The sequence below is a fragment of the Ambystoma mexicanum genome, chromosome 3q, assembly GCF_040938575.1.
Source record: "Ambystoma mexicanum isolate Mex_15411 chromosome 3q, UKY_AmexF1_1, whole genome shotgun sequence".
Lineage (NCBI taxonomy): Eukaryota > Metazoa > Chordata > Amphibia > Caudata > Ambystomatidae > Ambystoma > Ambystoma mexicanum.
This window is the reverse complement of record NC_090926.1, coordinates 893372078-893395691: the sequence shown is the minus strand read 5'-3', so window position 1 is coordinate 893395691 and position 23614 is coordinate 893372078. Positions and strand designations below refer to the sequence as shown.

At 45.1% G+C, this 23614-nt stretch overlaps 1 protein-coding gene across 9 annotated transcripts in view; it reads right to left on the bottom strand.

Moving 5' to 3' along the window:
- The window catches only part of HELZ (helicase with zinc finger), a 2743493-nt gene extending 2727041 nt beyond the window's left edge, over positions 1-16452 (bottom strand). For all 9 annotated transcript variants that reach the window (XM_069655034.1, XM_069655036.1, XM_069655035.1 and 6 more), the window contains exon 1: positions 16385-16452. The gene's annotated coding sequence lies outside the window, so the exon portion shown is untranslated. The remainder of the gene's footprint in view (positions 1-16384) is intronic.
- Between the last annotated feature and the right edge of the window lie 7162 nt (positions 16453-23614).

Below are 23614 nucleotides of genomic sequence, written 5' to 3'. Positions count from 1 at the left end.
GCCACAAGCACCAAGTCTAACTCCAAGTGGGTCTTTGGAGGGATGGAGAGGCCCTTGAGGGCCATGTAGGTGATCGTGGCTTGGCTCCAGCGTGACATCTTGGATAGCTGGGGACATGAGGGGCAGGAATCATGACAGCAACCGACGAAGGGGAAATCTCCGGGAATGGACGGTTTAACAGTGGAGTTTTATCAGGAATATGATTAGGTGTTGGCGCCGGTACTGTGTAGTTTGTATAATCGTATTAGAAGGGAAGGGAAGTTGTGTAGTTCAATGAGGGAAGCAATTATCACAGTGATTCCGAAAATGGGTAAGGATGCAACTAGGTGCTAAAATTCTCGGCCAATATCCGTGCTCAATGTTGACATTAAAATCTTTACCAAGATCCTAACTTATAAGATTGCAAAAATATATGGGAGTATTGATGGAGCAATCTCAGACAGGATTTACGAAACATCGAAATGGATAGGACAACATTCGAACTCTGTTGGATATTTTGAGTTTACCAGATTCAGAGGTCAAAGATATTTTGTTGATTTAAGACGCCGAAAAGGCCTTTGATAGGATAAAGTGGAGATTTTTGAACTACACTCTTTCAAAACTGGGCTTTGGGCCTTTGTTTATCAAATCAATGAAGGCATTACAAACTGATATAACGGCTAAGGTATGGGTGAATGAGTGGTTTTCAGCATAATTCCCATTATATAGGGGTACTCGGCAAGGCTGTCCCTTGTTTAATTTAGTGTTAGAGCCTTTGTTAGCATACATTCCACAACATGGGGGAGTTCGAGGTCTATGTATGGGAGATGGAGAAGTAAAGACATTGGCCTATGCGGATGATGTAGTGGTTATTTTGAATAATCCTGTGGAGGAGGGGTCATCTATTGAGATGAATTTTTGAAGAAGTAATAAGAATCAGGTTACCCGATCAACTTGGAAAAAACAGTAGTATTTCCGATAAGAAATTCACTGAGAGGGGAACAATTGTTAGGTTGGAACTGTAAATGGGAGACTACGTGCGTAAAGTACTTGGTATTCACATTGTCCGGGATGTTAAAAAGATTGTCAATTATAATGTAGATAAAATTATAGAGATCCTCCAGAAGGATATTATGAAATGGGGGCGTATCACTTTAACCATTTGGGCTAAAGTTAATGCAATTAAAATGCTTTGATTGCCAAAGGTCTTGTATATTATTCAATCATTGCCCCTACTCTTCACAAAGAAGGCTCTTGGATAGGCGGTTTCAAAAAATGTTATGGGGTGTATTGAAGAGGCCAAGAATTCCTAGGTTCATTATGGTCAGGAGCGTTAAAGATGGAGGTTTTGGGTACCCAATACTAAGAAACTATTGCAGCGGCTTTCTGTTAAAAAGGGTGTCTAGCTACGTTTCTGGGGAACAAAATCAGATGCCATGGTCGGTGCAAATTGAGATGCAGAAGTTTTTACCATCAAGAGTTTGGGGAAGGTGCAGGGTTTAAAAACTGTTTTGGCGACAAAGGATGCATTAGTTTCCTTGATAGTGGAAAGCGGGCAATGGTTATTTATTTATAAAGAGGCCTCCCTTTGACATAATCCTGGTCTGCAGATCAGTAATAAGACATTAAATTGGAGGAGTTGGATTAGTAGAGGCATTTTAACGATTGACTATTTTTGGAGTGGTGGAGGTGTGGTCCCCTTTAAGAGTCTGGTAGAGAAATTTGGATTACAGAACAGCGAGTTAAGAAGATACAGTGAAGTGTGTGATTTATTCTCTGAAAGGAGGCAGATAATGTATTCGCCATTCTTGCAGAAACCAGAGGTCTTTAAGGTATTGACCAGTGGGTCACAGAAAGTGTCAAACATTTTGAAAATGATGCAGCAAGATCCGAAATGGTTGGATTTGTGGGAACATTTATGGTGGTTGTAGTCGGAGGAGTTGGGTAGGGAACTTACGCTGGAGGAATGAGAAAAGGCTTGGAAAGCTCCAGTAAAAGCTAACACGAATTTACAACTACGCTATACTCAAGAGTATTGGGTAGAATCTATTAGACCACAGTGCGTATGTGTGCCTTGGGAATGATTGATGGCGACTGTTGTTGGGGTTATGGGAAAGAGGGGCAGCTTGCTTCATATGTTGTGGCGCTGTGAAAGGGTGGTGAATTTTTGGAGGGATGTTCTTGACAGCACCGACCAAATCTGGAACATTACTTATCCACGTAATCCTTTAGCAGTCATTCTGCAGCTACCAAGAAGTGGTCATAATATTAGTTGGGTTACATCGTGCTGGATTAATAAAGCTTTATTGGTGGCGACTAAACAGATATTAAAAGGTCTGCGAGACAAGAAAGAAACCATCTGTAGAGGAATGGATTTTAGAGGTGCAAGTTCTATCAAGGTATGATAAGACTATGCATTATAAACAACACAAGGAAGCACTTTATGATGAACTGTGGGGACATTTTACTGAACTTTATGGGTGAACCTGGATTGAATTGTGAATGGAGTAAGTGGAGTAGGTTTGTTTTCAACTTTATTGAGTACATTGGGGTGGGAGGGTGGTGGTGTCTGTTATGTATTTGCTTTGTGTTGTTCTGTTTGTGGACGTCAGATCTTTGCTCATGGTTATGTCTTAGGTTAAGGTCAATTTGTAGCTTATAGGACTATTGTTCGCTGTTTTCGTTGAAATTGTGTTTTAAATTCTGGTGTTTATAACCTGAATGATCTCATCTGTAAATATTGTTGAGTTTGTTGAAAAATCACTACAGAATCTACAATATGCTTTTAATTGAATGAAGTTTTTTTAAACTATATTCATTTATTTTTAATGTGTGTATTCTAATGTTCGTATTTGAACTCTATAATTACCCCACATTTCACTAAACATGAACTCTTCAATTGTAACAGTCTGTTGCTGCAGAAGGAAACAACCCAACGCAAATAAAAAGGTACAATATACATACAATGCATGTGACCTTCCCTTGCTTTCATACTGCTATTTGGACTAAAACATTTGTAAACAAAATTATACAAAAGGCAGAATGAATGCAATACTTAAATGGAGACCGAATATGGTGTCCAGAAGTAACGCCGCAGATTTAGCCAAGCTAAATCGTCCTAGGAATATGTTTGTACAGTTTTATTAACCATTAAGACAATCATATCCAACACCTACATCACACAAAGCCTTGCTGCTTAACTCCAGCGACCTAACGAGTCTTAAAACTTATCATACAATTTAAGCCAAATAACAAACATGAGAATCAATTTATGTCAAGAACTGTTGTCTCAAGTTAGTTGGAAGAACACAGTTTAGTTTAATATTTATAACGTGCCAGCGAACCATGGGCAAGACGAAGACAACCATGAGTACCAAACAAAGAATGCAAGATAAAGAAGGTCCAACTAAGCTTAAAGACTAGGTCATGGGGGCGCTGTTGCGCGGCAATAAGGATGGCTGCTCTTGTGTAGAGCTCCCGCACAGGGTGCTTTTTTTAGCCTCACTACACATTCTGCAGACCCTGGGCACAGCAAACAACTGCCCGCTGAAACCGGGCACTCATAGCTACGTTCCGATCACATTGTGGCTGCAAACGAAGCCGCACAGACCGAGTTTTGAGTAGCTGCATTCCCCGCGGCAGAGAGAGCGGTTTGCAGGCCTTGCTTGGCCCCACCCCCAACACCACGTGACCTTGCAGCTTCGGTCCCGCATCTACTGTTCGTGGGGGGGGAGGGGGGGTAGAACTCCGGTGGTAACCATTGGATGGGGTGAAAGAAGCACACTCCCCCTTCCCCCACAGTCCGCCAGGCACGCCCAACCACAAATACAGCGGATCTTGCTGCAGGTCGGTGTGCAGACTTCACTGGAGGTAAGTCTCCCAACACACAGAGCGTAGGAAGGGGCCCTGGGCAAACCACCTCCAACAAGACAACACCTGCAGTTGGGAGAGCTGGGCCACCTCGCTGGGTCGCTGTGTACCCGCGACACACCCAATACTGGGACCACCACTTCTGGAGACCAGGCGGGACCCAGATCCAATCACCTGACCTACCCTTATTGGACAGGCCAGTCCAGCCACACTACATTGTTGAGTTGGCCATACACAAAGTTGACATTGCTACCTGCAAGTCCTCCCCCCCACCCCCCCGAGGGACTTTCGACTGCAACCTAAAGAGCAGTGCTGACATTGCCTGCAGTCGCTTCGGTACTGAGACAGGCCTGCAATACCCCACCTAATACTGGACAGACCATGAGGGCTCTGGGAGAACACCTCCAGAGACTGCAACAAACGGGTGCAATTCCCCACAACTGACTGTCCAGGTGCTTATGCCCCAGCTCCCTTCTCCTCCTGGTGGCACATCTGAAACCCTTGAGCTTTCACGAAACGTGCACTGCGCTGAGGGTGCGCTCACTCACCAGTTGGGACTCGCAGGTCACCTAGTGAGGATGACAAAAGGAAGCGCAAAAAGCCAACGTTCCATGAGCCAGTACACCAAGACCACACCTAAGAAACACAGAGGCAGCAGGCACCATGGAGCGAGAATCCTCTTCTATTGAACCCTCTGAAAGGCAACGCATGTTGGCATTCATGCATGCAGGGTTTACTAAGGTACATAGCAAACTTGATGACATGACCAGCACCATCGATTCCATTAAGTCGCACATGGACAGAATGGACCAGCGTCTGGATGAAGCGAAACGAGGGTGGGCACAGTGGAGGAGGAGGTGGCCAGCCTCCAAGCTGATCTAACTAGACTCTAAGTGGGTACTGCAGGTAGAAAAGAAAAATTACAACAGTCACCATCCTGCCGAAATAATATCCGCATTTTCGAGATCCCAGAGAGTAACTCCGAATCCTCCATGGAGCAATGGATCACTGACACCTTGCTGCCACTTTTGGGCAACCCTGCACAGTCACTGCAATCGCATGAGCCCACAGATCCCTGGCGCCTAAACCTGGCACACCTCCACGCCCAATCATTTCCCGTATTCTCAACTATCGGGACTGTGATGCCATTCGGAGAGCAGCCCACAAGCAGGGAGGTCCTCATGTTGGGCTCAAAACAGGATCCACATATATTTTGACTTTTTCAATAGCTGTGCAACAAGAAAGAACATTTTTTGGCAGTCAAAAAATGACTCAGCGAGGGACACTTGAAATACGCCATGCTATTCCCTACTAAGCTCCATGTGGAATGGAATGACAAGACCTATTTCTTCACACTACCATTAGAAGCTATGAAGTTCTTGGATGGAATCCTGTCGGCATCCTGACTATGTTCAATGGTCAAAATGTACTTGTTACGAAATATACATATTTCGTGGGAACTCCCCGCATTGAGCACCTAGACTGTGGTCTCTTTCTTGGGGTTGGCCACCCTCTACCGCAGCAATGCGACACACGGCAAAGTAACACCCGTATGGGTGAAGATGGACTTGAAAGAAGGTTGTAAACATATCCTTTTTCCATGTGTCTATGTCTGGGAAGTTCCCAGGCTGCCTAGCGCAGATGTCCCCTATGCAAGGGTGCGCGCAAAGTTGGAGGGGATTTTTTTCTCCGATAGTTGGGTTTGTTATCAGAAGGGTTTCATCTCCCAAGTTTGGTGGGAAATGCGGGTGGCGGGAGAAAACGGGAAAAAAAAACAATCACACATGGCAAGCATGAGGTTAAAGGCTGGCGACATGGTGGGCTCTGCGGGAGAGCTGGGATTGGGGGTGAGGACGGGGACGAACCATGGTTGTTGACACAGATGGGTGATGTGATGTCTTAGCTCGAACGTACAGGGCCTTGGGAATCCAATGAAGAGGCGTAAGGTACACCTCTAACCTTCTGCGAGTGAGCCGGTTCTCCAAGCAGAGATTTGGAGGGAGATGCTTACCCTCAGCAGGTGCCTCACTCTGGAATAGCCTCCCTGCCACCCTCTGTCTCGAGCCGGACCTTCTTAAGTTCCGGAAACTCCTCAAGACCTTCCTCTTCTCTTCCTTCGCTCTCCCTGGACCCTGCTGACCTAGCTCTCTGCTCATTTCTCCCTCCTCTTCCGTACCGCTTGCTAACTGGCCACCTGGTGTACCTCAGAGTTTCACAGGTACCGGGCACCGCCGCCAGTCCTCTCTCGCACGTGCCTCAGGTCCCTACACCCGCCCACCTTCAGGGCACTTAGAAATAGCCCAAGAGAGTGGCTCTCTCTGCACTTAGCCCAGTCTCCACCGACTGGGTGCACTTGGACCTACCCCCTCCCTGTTACCATCTATGCACTTGTACGATCCAAATACAACATGCCTGAAGATAGTCTGTCTGTTTCCCCCTCATCTTCTCCCCCCTTAATTGCACTGGTAAAACTGCAGAATCGCTGTCAGGCCCATTTGCTGTGTCTTAACTGTTAAATGTCTTTTACGCACTTACTCTGCCTGTGCAGACTATTATCGTCTCAGAATTTCAAGGGCTCTGAGCGACTGTTTTTTCCCCCCTTGTTCCCACCCTCAAGCGCTTTGAAACCCTCTGTGTATAGGCGCTATATAAACAATACAATTATATGCAGATAGACACAAAGCCAACAGGAGACTCATGACTTTCCACGACCTGTGAGGGAGCTAGACAATAGGGAGGGAACCGATTCTATACTTCATATTCGACTCAGGTCAGGGGAGTAGTGAACCTAATACACAAGTCCCTCAACTTCCAGAGCAGGCATGTAGACATCGACCCTTTGGGGGAGGTACGTCATGGTGTACGGGGCCTTGGCGGGACTAGAGATTCTGCTAATGAACATCTATGGTCCAAACATTGATTACAAAAAAAAAAGAAAATACACGTAATGGACTGTTTAGGGTCTCTCACCCAAGGATTTCCCTATATATGTTATCACATCATCAAAACTCAGGTACATTAGTCGTCGTCATCATCCCTTACATTTTTAACATTACCAAATGTGCAACTCCTACCTGACTTGCCCTTCAACTAAACTAAACTTGTATGTATTACTACCCCTAGGTAACGCTGGTAGTCAACTTACCTAGGGTGAGGGGATACTATAAGAAACTTGTCCCACCTCTAATCTTCTCTGGTCAGATTTTACAGTCAATTACTTTTACTTAAAGGCACATGTCATAAAGAAACAAGATCATGTGTCATCTGCTTTCACAAATGAAATAGCTTCAATTTTATTCACTTTCTTTGTTTAGCAGGTATAAAAAGGTACTAAAAGGTTACCAATTTGTATCTATGCTCATTTGAAGACAAAAGACTACACAAAAGACCCTGGTTAATTGATGTTGCCCCAGACACTAAACCGGAGTCTTATTTACTTCAGACTCTTTTCATAGTGTTTTTGGAATGCATTTCAATACTTTCTCAAAATACGGAAAGGGTAAATCAACGACCTTTTACCATTCCTATGGTCGATTTCGTTTTCAAGGTCGGATCAGGCCTACTGGTTTCAGTGGACTGTTCTAGTAATGCCACTTTCTTCAGGGCCACGGTTACAGCACAGTGTTGTGTGCTGCACCAAATAACATGCAGCGTTCTTTACTGATGTGCCCCACCTGTACGTGGTATGGGGTTTAGTAGTAGACACAAATATTTTCTTAATTTAAACGTGTCTTTATGCTCTTTCTAGCATTCAAGATCAGGTAAGAGAACAGGAGTTCTTACCCTCATCTTGTTGTCCCAGGTGTTGACGGTCCATGCTGGAAATAGCGAATGAGGATTACTTCTTCTTGGACGCATGAATTGGACGTTCCAGAAAAAGCCCAAGGGGATTCAAAAAAATGACCATGAGTCTCTAGGGTATTGTGGGCAGACGTTTGTCTCTTTATTTTAGTTTAGACTTTTTAGTGCTTGTTTACATGAGTCACGTTTTACCGGTGCAACTCGTTACACATACAAATATATATCAGGCGAGAAAAAGAGTGGCATTCGTGCCCAAGAGGTAAAGGGAATCCCTGTTTTTCCACTCCAAGGTGTATTAGTAAGTTGTCTTACCTGTTCATTTCAGGTTCGGAACATGGTTAGGTGCGGTCTGCTGCAGAATCTGCAGGCGGTTCTGAAGGTTCCTGTATATTACTTTCGTTTCTACCGCGCATGCGTGAGGAAATGAAGGGCGCTGTAAGGAACCCGTCGATTTTACGTGCGCCATCTTTGGATGTCTCATTCGTTATGGGAAACTAATGGAAGCGGACAATTTCGGTATACAAAGCCAATAAATGGACGTCTTCATGTCAAAATATGTATGTTTAAGCCCTGTCTCTCTTTAGAAGTGTCTAAATTCACTGAGTCAGAAGTAATTCAACTGACCAAAATTGTCATTTGTGGATGTTCACTATTGCTATTCCATAAAATATTTTCTTAAAATATTTATGAATGTCCTGTTGGGCATTCCGCATGTTGTGGATGTAGTGCCTGCGCCAATACAGCAAGATTTTTAACCATCGACATTTGGTGTCAGTATCCCTGGACCCAGAAAAACTTTACTAACTAATAGTAACAATGTCATTTATCTCATTACCCGTCTATGCATTATGCAGTATGTGGGTATGACAACACGCCCCACAAAAACAAGACTAGCAGAACATGGGTCATACATCCGAAATAAGAAATTAACCGCACCAATGGTGGAACATTTCACACAAAATAAAACATGGCCCGACTGACTTTACTTGGACTATTGAAAGAGTAAGAGCCCCTAAAAGGGGAGGTAATATTCATAATCTGCTTTATATAAAGGGAGCAACTATGGATTTTTCGTTTAAAACCGACATAATAGGGCTCAATGAACCCACGAGCTGGCAAACACTTGACACATTATGAATTAGTATCCCGTTTTTTACGGAAGCAAATAGACATTTTACATAAACCAACACTCAGGACAGTCAGTGTAAACTACACCATCTTTTTATCATTGACAAAACACTCCTTTAGAAAAATATTTTATGGAATAGCAATAGTGAACATCCATTAATAATAATGTTGTTCCGTTGAATTACTTCTGACACCCGTGAATTTAGACACTTCTAACGAGAGGCAGGACTCAAACATACATATTTTGACATGAAGACGTCCATGTATGTATGGTATACCGAAATTGTCAGATTCCATGAGTTTCACATAACGAATGAGACATCCAAAGATGGCGCACGCGAAATCGATGGGTCGCTTGCAGCGCCCTTTAGTTTCTACCACGTATGCGTGGGGAAATGAATTAATATATACAGGAACCTTAAGAACAGCCTGCAGATTCTGCAGCAGACCGCACCTAAGAAACAGAAAATTCCGAACCTGAAATCAACAGGTAAGACAATTTTCTAAGATGCCTTGGAGTGGAAAAACAGGGATTCGCCTTACCTCTTGTGCACGAATGCCACTCTTTTCTTGCCAGATATATGGTAGCATGGGTAACAAGTCGCACCGGTAAAACGCGACTCATGTAAACAAGCCCTAAAAAAAAAAGTCGAAACTAAAATAGAGACAAGAGTCTGCCCACAATACCCTAGAGATTCACTCTAATGTTTTTGAATCCCCTACAGCTTTTTTCTGGAACGTCCAACTTATGGCGTCCAAGAAGAAGTAATCCACATTTGTTCTGTCCAACATGGACCGACAACACCTGGGACAACAAGATGAGGGTAAGAACTCCTGTACTCTTACCTGATCTTGAATGCTAGAAAGAGCATAAAGACACAGACGTTCAAATTAAGAAAATATTTGTGTCAAACCCCAAACCCCATACCCCGTTCCTTTCGACTACAGGTGGGGTGCATCAGTAAAGAAAAAAAAGTAACGCTGCATGTTATTCGGTGCAGCACACAACACTGTGCTGCAAAAGTGGCCCTGAAGAAAGTAGCATTACTAGAACTGCCCACTGAATCGGTAGGTCTGATCCGACCTTGAAAACGAAATAGACCATAGAAAATGGTAAAAGGTTGTTGGTTTACCCTTTCCATATTTTGAGAAAGTATGAAAATATATTCCAAAAACACTATGAAAAGATTCTGAAGTAAATAAGACTCTGGTTTTGTGTCTGGGGCAAAACATCAAGTAACTTCGGTCTTTTGTGTAGTCTTGTGTCTTCACATGAGCATACTTAGAAATTGGTAACCTTTTAGTACCTTTTATACCTGCTAAACGAAGAAAGTGAATAAAATTGAAGCTGTTTCATTTGTGAAAGCAGATGACACATGATCTTGTTTCTTTATGACATGTGCCTTTTAAGTAAAAGTAATTGACTGTAAAATCTTCCCAGAGAAGATTAGAGGTGGGACAAGTTTCTTATAGTATCCCCTCACCCTTGATAAGCGGACCACCAGTGTTACCTACAGGTAGTAATACACAAGGGTTTAGTTTAGTTGAAGGGCAAGTCAGGTACGAGTTGCACATTTGGTAACGTTAAAAATGTAAGTGATGATGACTAATGTACCCGAGTTTTGATTGTGTGATAACCAAACATTGATGATCCACAATTTTACATGAAGTCATTGATAAGATGACTCAGTACCCCATGGTCCCCATAACGTGGGGGGCAGCAGGGGGAGGGGGTTTCAATACTATCCTTGATTTCCGGCTGGACAGGTCCACATCCTCCCAGAGGACTAAGATGCAAGCCGCCACTACGATAAATTGAGGCATGCACCCCCTTGGCCTGACCGATGCCCGAGAGCGATTCATGGCAACGATCGATCCTACTCATCGGTCCATGACTCGTTGTCCCACATCGATAAGTGGATAATCTCTGGTGTGTTGATGGGAGGAGTCAGGGAGACCCACATGCTCCCCGGAACCTACTCCGATCACTCCCCTATCTGACTCTTCCTGAAACTATCCATGCTCCCTAGACCCCGAAACAACTGGCGCTTTAAGTCGTAGGCGCGGCTGGATGTAGCGTTTGCAACCACTATGGATGACCATATAAAATTGTCCTTTGAGACTAATGTGGGGTGGTGGCACAAATTAGCACATTGTTGGAAACCTTTAAAGTTTATATACACGTGATTGCTATGTCGACAACAGACTAAAGGAGCTTGAAAGAGGCCCGACAACCGACCCCCCCCCCACTTGCCACATTCAGCCATATTAAAAGAGACACTAGAAATTTTTAGAACACATGCGGAGCGAGAGATGAAGTTCTTCAATACCCCTATGGCAGCACAAAGGTACGGCGAGGGGGGATAGGAAAGGTAAATTGTTCGCTCATCTCGCAAAGAAAGGGGTAGTGGGTGTAGCACAGTGATTACAGACACTTCAGGTAACCTCTACATAATCGGGCAGCCGTCAAGGATGCGTTTGCCGAGTTCAACATGGATCTCTATGCGAATGCGGATACACGCATGTCCGATGACATTGATGGGTTCCTAGATGCTTTACCACTTAAGTCAACTCTCCTGAGACGCTAAGGCCTTCCTGGATCAGCCAATTCCCCTGACAGATATCATCCAAGCTATTGAACACTTACCATCTGGGAAGGCCCTTGGCACTGATGGCACAGACACTACCAACCACCATGCGCAAGGCTGTCATCACAATTCTGCTCAAGCCCAATAAGCCGGCTGAACAGTGCAGATCCTAGAGGCCTATTTCTCTAATCAACACGGATGTTCAAATATTTGCGAAAATGATGGCCACACGTCTTGCATGTCGCAAATAATACACCGGGACCAATCAGGGTTCATCCCTGGAATGTCCACGGCATTGAATCTACAGCGCCTCTTTAATATACTGGCCCAAACAGACCCAGAAACCCAGCCGGTGGCGGCCACGTTGGATTTTCAAAGTTGTTTGACTCAGTATCCTGGAAGTTCATGTATGCTGTTTTAACGAAATGTGGGTTTGGGCCGGGATTCCATGCCTCTTTACGGCTCCTATACACGTCCCCTATCGCCCGGATCAACACGAACGGGACACTGTCTGCGCCCTTCCTGATAGAGATGAGCACCCGAGAAGGTTGCCCACTATCACCTCCTAATATTCACGGTCATTGAACACTTTGCAGACCTAATAAGCCATAAACATAAAACATTGGGGTATCAGGATGACGGGGGACGTAAAATGTATTTCTTTATATGCCGACAACACACCAGTATGTATAAAAAGGAACCGTCCGTCCATCTGGAACCCATTATGTCAGATCGGGCCTCAGGGTCAACTGTAGTAAGTCGAACTCTTCCCTCTAACGGACACCACAGTCCCACTCCGAGACCTACAGGGATTCACATGGGTCCCCTAGACCATACGTTATTAGGGGATAGCAATTGCCAGACACTGCCCTGAATTATACGAGCTCAATTATGCTGAATACACTACGCTGGGACAAACCCAGAAGATGGGCTACTCTACCTATCACGATTGCAGGCAAATTGGCGCTACTTAAGATGACTGTGCCCCCTAAACGGTTAGATTTATTCCTCAACCTACCGATGTGGCCAGAGCGGACATTCCTTCGTGAATTGGAAGCCAACATATGGAAATACGTGTGGTACTCCGGGGTAGTGTGCCTGAAGTGGAGCACACTGTCGCAACCATACGACAGGGGAGCGTTCGCTGCTCCGGACTTTGGCCTATACTGGATAGTTGCACAGCCGAAATTTGCTACTTTTGGTATTCCGAAGAATCACCTCACCCTCATACGCGATTAGCGAAACGCTCAGCGGGGGACAAAGATCTGCGCTCATTGATCTTTCCCACTAGATTCACTGACAGCTGCAGATTTAACCCTGCTAGCACCACTGTGCTTGCCTGGCGCAAAATATGGAAGATAGTTGGCACAACCACTGTATACCATAGAAATCTCCCCTTGTGGGATTGTATGCACGGCCTGCCACAAATAGACTTGGGCTCACGTAAAATCTGGACACGGCACGGATTCCATAAACTGGGGCCACCATACCCAAAGGGCAGCTTCATTCATCCAGCCTAGGGACACCCCAATGCTTCCACATCACACATCGTCACAATGGTTACAATATACAGGCTTATGTAAAGCATGTAAAAAAATAAATAAAAAAGGTGGGTGGACTTCCCAGTGGAGCCAGCAGACGATACACTACTAGAATACGCCCTGACGGCAATCGAGGTTTGGTGTCACCACTCTATTGGGTTGTTCAAAACTGCTGGGCAGCACCACAGTATAATGTCCACTCCAAGTGGGCAACTGACCTGGAGATCGACATCACAGACGACGTTTGGTCAAACATGTGCGCACAGACACACACAGTCTCGTATAAATTCTAAATTTCAATTGATACAACTGAAAGTATTACATTTGTCACACTATACACCAGCCAGACTATGCCCTTTCTCACATGAAGGTACTGGGACGTTCCCTTGGTGCACTTTTCCTGATGCCAAATACCTTCACATGTTGTGGGACTGCCCAAAATGACAACCGTTTAGGGGTGATGCATGTACTGTTGTGTCATAAATGGTGAGTCTAGAGATTCACCCTGCCCCTCTGCCATGCTCGTTTTACATATTTGACACTCCCTTGGACAGGGCCTCCTCCTAGCTAAACGATGCATATTACTAAGATGGACAATTGCAAACGCCCCTAACAAGGACCACTGGTTGAGACGTGTTTTATGGGCCAACGACATGAAGGAGCACGGGGCACAGATGCCAGAAGCATTTGGTGGCCACTCATGGCATACCTCTTTCGCGTACCATCAACTGTTGATACGACTCCAGACCCCTGATAGAGATACTTTTCTGTACCCACCTGTTGATACCACTTGTTAAATGCACATCCAAGATCGCCCTTGCGAGTCTCCTCTCCCGGAAGAGTCGTCCCAGAGCGCCAGTCCCTTCTGTACCAACCTGTTGATACCACTTGTTAAATGCACATCCAAGATCGCCCCTGCGAGTCTCCTCTCCTGGAAGAGTCGTCCCAGAGCCCCAGTCCCTGCGTCACCCCACGTTAGTCCTTGTGAACCCACCGCTTACAACGCCAAGCTAGAACGTTTTAAAAAACGAATACTAGGTCATACTTGTACGTTTTGACTACTTAAACATACTAATCAATCGGACTTCACTTTTTGATTACTATCCCAAATCACAATTTTATTCGACTGGGTGAATCTCAAATACCTTTGCCATTGAACAATTTAAAGCAGGGGGATAACTCATCAAGCCAAGCACTCGCTAAAGAGATGCAAGTGTACTGTGCAATCACAAGCGTGAATCCCAGCAGGACCGCATTAGCTCTTAAAGATTCTGAAATCAATAAATGTAATACCTAATAAAATGCTCAGAAACAGTTCATATAATTTACCAAACAGCAGGTACATACTCTTTTTAGTCTGTAATATGGCTCCATAATTCATGCACAGGTCCTGCTACCATTACATTGCATGCCTTGTGCAATACAACCATTGCGACTTAAAGTTACGCGAAAAGCAAATTGTGTTAAATAGTATTGACATCATACCGGTTTGGCGCCGGCAACTCTTAAATAAAGGTTATGTGCCTTTGCCCGTCTGCCTCATATTTGTAATCTCTTACTACTTCCATCAGCTGCATGACGACATTGTGCTTTAACAACTGCCAATCGTGTACAAAAACAATACATGTTTAGATGTGGCATTTAAAATGAAACTGCAATTAAACATGGATGTACAGTTTAATTAGATCAAAATATCATCACATTAATATCAAGTCACATATTGCGAAAATAACGTTTTCTGACACGTGAAAAACGACATTAAAGAATAGGACATTAACAATGTATGCATTAATAAACAGAGTAACGTTACGAGGCTGGAAGATGTAGAGGAAGTGACGAGTGTATAACAACAACAACGTACATTTGGACACATTCCAGGCGCTTACACAAACGTGCGTCTGGGAACAGAAAGCAAAGCACGCACGCACCAGTATCTAAAGTAAACCCTGGCAAAAAGAACACACATTTCCTGCCTTTGCATCAGCCTCGTAGACGCAGAAAAGTGACGACAGCCAAGCGCGACTTTGAGTGTACGCTGTTGACACATAAGGAGAGCAAGGGCGCTTTCCTAGCTTTAGACAAAACGCAGAAGAGAATCCTTGGAAATGTTTCCAAACAAGAGCTGTAGACAGATACCAGGCAGGCAAGGATGGCTTTAGGAGCACAGCAGGGTGGAGGGGTTAAGTAAGACTTCCCTTTAAGTCTTTTATGGGAGCTGCTACATTTGAAAAATAAATGGTTAGTCGGGAGCTACGGCTGATATTGTAATTAATTCGATTTTAGTTCGACTTATTGGGGCGGATATGTTAAGACAAAAGAGACATACTGGACTTTTTTTTTTAAAAAAAAACCTTAAGCTGTTGGCCAGTATATACAATCCTAATAATAGCCATGGCAGCGTAAAACTCAAATGTCAGGTGATCCTTTTCGTTAGTGGACTGCAGGAAACTTTTTTGCTATTTCTGAATTGTACACTGGACAGGCTTCAACTTGTAAAGGGTACGCGTGGGGAGGGTCCGCGCTGCATGTACGAAGTATTTGGCCATCTAATGCACAGATGTTTTTACATTTGCAGCTTTAGACGTGCCCACGTTACCATTTTTAGAAGGTGGCAACTCTGTACTTTTAGATGGGTTAGTATGTGAACTACATTTTAAAGGGGCGGGGGCGGCTAAAGGAGATGATCTGTGTTTTAAAATAAGCAGTTTTAAAACAACTTTTAAAAAGTGCTACACATGTGGGTCTGGACAAATGGTTTCACGTAGTTGAGAGTATGCGGTGGAATAACTAGAAATAAGGAGCAGTGCATTTGGAAAAGGTGCAAACTATAACAGGGGGCGGGGGCAAGTAGGTTCATTATAAAGTTGCGCGTGAAGTCAGTGGTCGTTGTGTTTTAGGGACAGTGCTAGCTGGGGTGCACAGCTCTACAATGGAAAAAAGATCAGTTTGCATTCACATACATCAGGAGTTTTACACCTGGGATTCGGTGGAGCGGACTGTGGTCCTAACATGATGAACTGAGTATCAAACAGCGTTTTGCAGAGGTTTTGGAGTGCCGTTTGAATTTGGGGTATGGAGAGGTTGAGAGCGGCACTAAAAGGAAGTGTTTAAGGGGTCAATATAGTTTAAATCATATATGGGGAGGGTGTTCTCGCGTTTTAAATAGGATTTCTTTATATTATTAGGGGGGACGGGGCATTTTTACTTTTAAAAAGGATCGAAGTCCCGGCTGCACCTCTTAAACGCCGGCAGCTGTGTATGTAAACAGCCCCCCGCCCTGCTGCACGTCAGCCCTAGCGGGGCCTGGGACTCGCCGCCTAGGCCTCCAGTCCCCCCCCCTGCGCAGCGGGCATGCAGACACAGTGCCATGTGGCTACCGCCAAGCCTGTCCTGCCCCACCCTCCGTGCGATCAGGCTATGCTGACCCGGCGCCGCTGCCCCGGACACGGGCAGGGAGTAGAGCAAGTCAGGGCTTACCTGTCATTACTTTCTACGCCATCTTGGATCCACTTGTCAACGCCCGCACAGCATTGTGGGAAGAGCCTTTAAGTTGCGATAGAGGCGGCAGCAGCCACAGCTCTTTCTCACCGCGTCCTGTGCAGGAAGCAGTAATTGAGTGCCATGCACATACAACGCACTATTGTGTCCTATATAGAAGAATAAAACCCACAATGTCCAAGACAAAAACCTAATATAGTTATGTTCAATAAAGCAAACACTGCTGTTGATGTACTGAAAAAAATATATTTGGAATACTTTTATTATATTAACCCTTCACAATACATATTTTTGAATTATACATTTCGTATTAGCTAACACATGTATGTACAACACATTACATTAACACCCGATTGTCTAAAATGTATTTGCATGTTAAGATACTGTACATAGATGCATAGAAATGACATATAACCAGACACTAGCGCATAGCTCATTTAGTTTGAGTATGATCCCGCAGTGCATTACCTAAAACATGTCTAAACAATATGTATTTCATGAAAGTGCATATGGTATCATGTTTCGTGTATTATTGTGAATTATCAACAGGGGAGTTTTCGGCATGACCGGAGTGGGGAGTGAGCTATGGAAAAAGTCCCGACTTTTTTAAGGGGCTGAGTATCTGATACTCACAATTTGTGGTCATTTAAGGAGAGAGACTTTAGCGCCTATGAGGGGTGGTCTCAATATTATATTCCAGGGTTTCCACCATAGATAATATTTTAATTCTAGTTATGCCTAAAGCAGATCACGAGGCCTCTCAACAGAACATATTATGGCATATAAGCACATCTGCAAATAACGCATTTATAATGGTGACATTATACTGTATCAGGGGTCCTCTGCTCCCACTATATAAAAATCGTAATCCAGAAGGAGCATATACAGGCCAGAAACAACGCTGTTTATTACAGCTGGGTGCCAACATCCCGACTCACCTTGGCGGGACATTTCATCAGAGAAATCTGGAGTCGCAAATTTTCCCATATGGATGCATTGGGGCTAGAAGTATTTTAGGCGGGAGAATGTGAAAAATAGCAGTATTTTTTGACGAAAAGTCAGGAGTCTCCCGCCTAAATCAGGAGGGTTGGCATGTATGCATCACTCCTGGATTCTGCCCCTGTGAGTGGACAAGCAAGGGAAGACCACCTGGATGGAGGGTCATTGGGGATTGGAGGTCGGATGCCCTTAGGTAAGACACAGTATTCCACATCCTCCTTTTAGCAGGGACCCCTATCCCAGAAGTGGTTATGAGATATTGTTTACCATGTCCCTGGTCTATGAGAAGGGCAGGAGATATCATCCCAGACATGTTAGAAAGAGAAAAAGTAGGATTGGGGATGAGGTACCTTGTGACAAAACACAGTATCCCCCTTATTCTAGTAACTTACTAACCCTCCCCCAATCTTTATGGGTCATTAGAAGGCAGTTCCCCTTTATTCCCCTCTAGAGGTACCTAACATTACTGAGGAAGAAACAACAGAGTTAGGAACATTGCACACTTTCCCCAATCTAGTACTGAGATGAGGAAGAAGCAACAAAGAGTAGCGGACACCACTTACTCTCACCACTTTGGCACTGAGACGAAGAAGATGCATGAAGGTCAGGCATGTCCTTACAATCAGAGTCAGGCAACCTTAATGAATGGAATAGACCTGTAGCCCATTAACAGACCACGGGTGTATAAGAGGTGGACTGCAGAATAACGAGAGCAGCAGCAAGGCAAGAGGAAGTCGCAACAGAAGGAGCTGTGTGGGAGCGCAAGAAGCCGAGACGCCGACCAAGATCCAGAGAGTCCTCCAGGTGGGACTTTGCAGCACAGAGAACCCTCTGAAGGGAAGGCGTGCAGCAGGCGCTGCCATGTAATGGAGGCGGAGCTACGCACAAGAGCCGGCATGTGCTGAACTAAGCACCCAGCAAACTGGCTTTCCCGCTTGGGAAGAAGCTGCCCCGAGGAACTGTTGGGGACACTGAAACCATCTGGGCGCTCCAAGGGACCGTAAATACAATAGCGGTCCACGGCAGTAGGAAAAGTTGCCATTATTGAATACCGTATTGAATGAAACAAGATAAGTGTCATGCGGGTTTCAAGATTACACAGACACGAGCAAAAAATTGCCACTAACCTGGATCAAATGAAGCAGTAGTTAAGAAAGATACCCCCAATATCCCTACGTCCCTCCGGCTGGTAATACCGACCCGAGGGGACCGGAGATCTCAGGGAAGGCCTCTGGGGTATAAAACCCTGGACACTGGAGTAGGGTGCGATGTGTTCTTTGATTCAGTGGATGTGCTGGAAATGTTCTGAAGTCATCTGTATACTCATAGTGGCTTGTTGGAGGATGCCAGAGGAGGGATGTCAGAGCAGGTATAACTGCCCAGAGTCTGGGAACTGCATTAAAGATGTGAACTGATAACTTAGAAGCAAGCGCCAGGAAGTAGCTGTCTCTCGGGCATCTTTGTGTGCAGGATATAGTGTTCCGCGGATGAAAGTGTCTCCAGAGAAGAGTGAAGAGTCCGGGCTGTGCGAGTAATCTTATCAAGAACGCTGTTTAGAATCCGTTCGGTAGGACGGGCGAGAATGAAGATTCCCCCTTCTACAGCGCAGGGAATTTTTGATTCTATTAAAGACAAGGAGGCGAGCATTATGCTTCATCTTCTATTTATTCTACTCTCCAGCAGTTTCAACGATTAACAACATTTTCAATCTTTCCACTGAAAGAAACTTTTTTTTTTCTTTTTGAAACTACATGTCCCATCAGTCTTAGGTCCCTGTACCCCCAGTGTCCTGGTCACATGCCCTAGTCCTTCTTCTTCCTGTGCTCTTCCTCTTCTTGTCTGCTTTCAACTGCACTCCAAACTAGAAATGGGCTGCCAACTGTCCAACATAGTCTCTGAACTTTGATTATTCAGTCGAGCCGATCTTTCGCCTTCCAACTTGCGACTTTGAACTTGACTCGCTTCTGTTCTTCTCCTAATGACAGAAACAACAGTACATGTTTAGGGCGGCAGATACACACCCTATTCTGGGAGGAAATACATGTAAGTCATCTTGAAATACATTGCACAGATTTAACTATCAATACTCTTCTCCTCACCCGTGTATCTAGGGTGGTATTTTAATGCTCGCCTCCTTGTCTTTAATAGAATCAAGAGCTCCCTGTGCTGCAGCAGGGGGAATCTTCGTTCTATGTCAAGACGGAGGCGAGCATTATGCTTGTTCAAAGCTTCTTACCACAGTTTCTGCTAAAGTATTAACCGGTCTGAAATAAAATGTTCTAAATGTGGTATCACTAGCCCAATCAGCTGCTTTCATAATATCTTGCAGAGTCGCTCCTTACACTGGTACCTTCGAGGCCATCGCGCCTCTAACTGAATGCGCTCCACATTTTGACAAATCTATGCCTGCTAGGCTCATAATCTCGCGGAACCCATTGAGCTGTGGTGGCTGTTTCTACGCCTTTATGTGGCTCCTGCGCGCTATCAGCAATTGGGTTGTCCCCGTCGGTCTCAGCTATTCTATTCTCATATTCTTTTATGCATGGGGCTACACACCACTTTGGATGTTCTTGAATGTAAGGATACGTAATCGTGGAGGAGTCTGTCTTTGCCCTACTGGCCAGATTGAACGTCACTCGGTCTGGTCCATATACTTATGTATTCACTTCTAGCGCTCTGGCGTCTGCTACTCTCCTACATGATACCATGCATAATAGCATTGCTAATTTTCCAGATAGTCTTTCCAATGACAGGTATCTATTACTTGCCCACTCTGCTAGTAATCTCAGCACTACCGCTACGTTGTCACGGCTCGCTCCCTTCGCTCCCGTTCCCGCCACTTGGGGGCATGTTTTGGGGTTTATTCCCTACTGGACATTTCCTCCGAACCTTATGCTACAGTGTCCTGATGAATTGGGAGCGCTAAAACCTTATTTCCCAAATTACTTCCCTTCCGGATCCATTCCAGGTTTTTGGCAGCCAGCATGCTACTGCTACTTTAATCAAATGACTATGCTTCCCAGAATGCCTGGCTCACTGCTTCACCTCCTCCCTTGCAGGACAAGGCTGGGTGGAGGATAGGCAACACCTGTGGCTGCAGGTGCAGCAGGCGGCACGCCTGAGGGGTGTGCTCGTTAAGCAGCTTTAAAAGCCTCAGTTTGCTTCAGTCCAGCGCTGGTCATTGTTGCTGTGTTCCTGTTGTGACTGGTCCCTTGTTCCTTGTTCCTAGCTTTTGTGCCTAGTACCTAGTTCCTGTTCCTTGTTCCTAGCTTTTGTGCCTAGTGCCCAGTTCCTGTTTCTTGTTCCTCTGCTCTGGATTTCGGATTCTTGTGCTTAATTGATTTCTGCTCACTGGATTTCCCTTTCTGTCTTCCTCTGTCTGCAGGCAGCCTGTCTCTGTGCTTTACCCTTTAATGCTGCCCAATTTGCCTGTGTTTTCTGTTTCTTTGTTGCTGTCCTTTGCTACTGAAAAACCTGATGCTTTAGTCTTTCCCTTTATAGATTCAGCTTCCTGCCTCAAGGTTTCCTTTTGTGATATCATTTTCCCTGCTCCTGATCCTTACTTTCTATTGGGATCCATTCCATGTTTTCCATCTCAATTCTGCATTCATTTCCCATGGATTATTAGGTGTTGGTGTTATTGTAACTAGTCCCAGTGTAAATGCCCTTTTTGTTTCCTCACTATTTTATATCACTATTTCTACTCGCCCCTTGACTAGGGTCTTATGTATTTAGTTTCCTCCACCCATTGCTGTTATAGCCTTCAGAGTTCCTGTTTGATCAACTGGGTTCGTGAGTTTACTGACATTCAAGTGGTCTTTCCGGTCCTCGTGAGTACAGTTTCTAAGTTCCTTATTCTGTATCATCCAGAGTGTCAGCTCACAGATCCTGTCCTTGCTTGCCCTCTACGTGGGTTTAGCGCTGTCAGTATCTGTAATAGCATAGTGGGTAAGGAGTTTGCCGACTTTCCTTTCAGTCATAAGGAGGTTCTAAGTGCTTACCCCACATTCCTTTTCATATATAGGTATTATTGTTTCTCCTGGGTTTTAGTATACACAAGTCTTGGGTTTTGTATGCACATATTTAGATTCAAAGTTGTACACTGTGAGATTCCGTGCACATTGCCTTCTTCCTTTCTTAACATACGTCCCATAAGGGCTTGTATCTTGGTTGTGGCGGTTTCCTAAATCGTATTCCTCTTAGAAGTCATATTACTGCTACATTCTCTCCTACTGGCACTCCTTCTATGGGTGTGTGACCTGCTGATATCGCAGATCTATACACTCCTATTGTTCTATAGGCCTTTCCATCTTGCAGGAGTTCCGCCAAAACGTTCAATATCTCAACTAAAGGGACAGAAATGGGATGAAGACTTCTCCTTTTGCACCACCTCGACCATCTGTTCCATGCTGCATCTTAGCTCCTTCTAGTTGAAAGGGCCCATGACTCAGCGACGAGGCTCGCAGCCTGCTCCGAAATTCCTGAGAGGTTCCAGCGTCTCCTGCTATCTTGCACGCCATCAGCGGCAGAGTCCCCTTCACTCTCAGAGGGTGAAATGACCCAACTGGGTCCGTGAGAAGGTTCTATTCTCGGGGTAGGACTCTCGGGTAGTCTGTCACTAGCTCCACATCGGGACTACCACAAATAGAGTCGCTGCTTCTCTGCATACTTTTGCCAGTACCCTGCTCATCATCATGAAAGGTGGAAATGCGTAGAGTATCTCTCCTCTCCAATCTTGCAGAAAGGCATCTACTCCCGCTGCTGCTGGGTCCAGCTGAAAAATCTTTCCTTCTGGGCGTTCAGTCTGGACGCAAACAGGTCTGTGAACTGGTCCCCAGTGCTCTTCTATCTGTCGAAAGATCCCTCTGTTTAGCATCCAGTCGCTGGAGTCCACTAGATGACTGGAGTTCCAGTCCGCTACTACATTCAGCGAGCCTGGTAGGTACTCCGCTACTACAGAGGTCCCTGACTCTAGGCAGGAGTGCCAGAAGTCCTTGGCTATCTCCGCTAATAATTTGTAATTCGTCCCTCCTAAGTGATTGATGTACCGGACTGCTGAAATATTGTCCATCTTCGACAGAATACATGAATTCACTTTGTCTTTTGTAAAAGTTCTAGACAGTTGATGTGCAGTCTGAGTTCCTTTGCACTCCACCTGCCTCCTGTTTGGAGCTCTCCGCACCGGGCTCCTAAGCCCACTCTGCTGTCGTCTGATTCTATAACTATGTCGGGCCGGGCGCCAAAGATGGCGCTCCCGTTCCATGCTTCCCTGTTCTGTGACCACCACACCAGTTCCGTCCTGGACTCTTGATCTAGGGGCACTAGCTGGTGGTAGAGCAAGCCTTGCTGAAGGTGTTTTATCTTCAGCCACTGGAGGGCTCAGTAATGCAGTGGACCTGGGAATATCGATGCTGCCAGCAAGCCGACTACATGCGCTATTGTTCGCAGCGAGATAGCTGCTCTGCTGAAGCAGATCCTTATTTCTTTTTTTATATTCCTTATCTTTCTGTTTGGGAGTTCTAGAGTAGCTGTCCTGGTGTCTATGATGAAACCTAGGAACTCTATCCTCTTTTCTGGCCTTATCTCCGACTTCTCTCGATTCACTAGAAAGCCGTGGGAAGTCAGGAGGTCTACCACCCTGTTGGTCTGGTAGAGGAGCGTATCTCTGCTGTTTGCCATTAGCAGGTTATCGTCTAGTAGATAATCATTCGGATCCCTTTCTCCCTGATCGCTGCTGCTAATAGCTTCATAAGTTTCATAAATGCCCATGCAGCTAGTCCGAACGGCATTGTTGCAAATTGCCATAATTGCCCGTCCCAGTCAAACGCTAGGAAGGGCCGGTAATCTTCCTGCACTGGTATTGTAAGATAGGCATCTTTCAGATCTATCCTCGCTAGCCAGTCACCCTGTCTGAGCATGTCCCTGAGCTGGTGGGTGCCCTCCATCTTGAAGTGGTTGTAGACTACCCAGCTGTTCATGTATTTCAAATTTATCACCGGTCTCGCCTTGTCTTTCCTGTGGACCAGAAACATATTGCTTCTGAATCTCGGTTTTGCTAGACACGGTTCGATAGCTCGCTTTTCTGCTAGACTCTGCAGCTCTGCTTCTAGCAATTCTTTCTCTGCTATCGCTGAAACGATTGGGCGAGGGTTTTGGTACTGGCTTGGGGTCTGCGTAAACTCTATGCGCAAGCCTTTGGCTGTCTGCAAA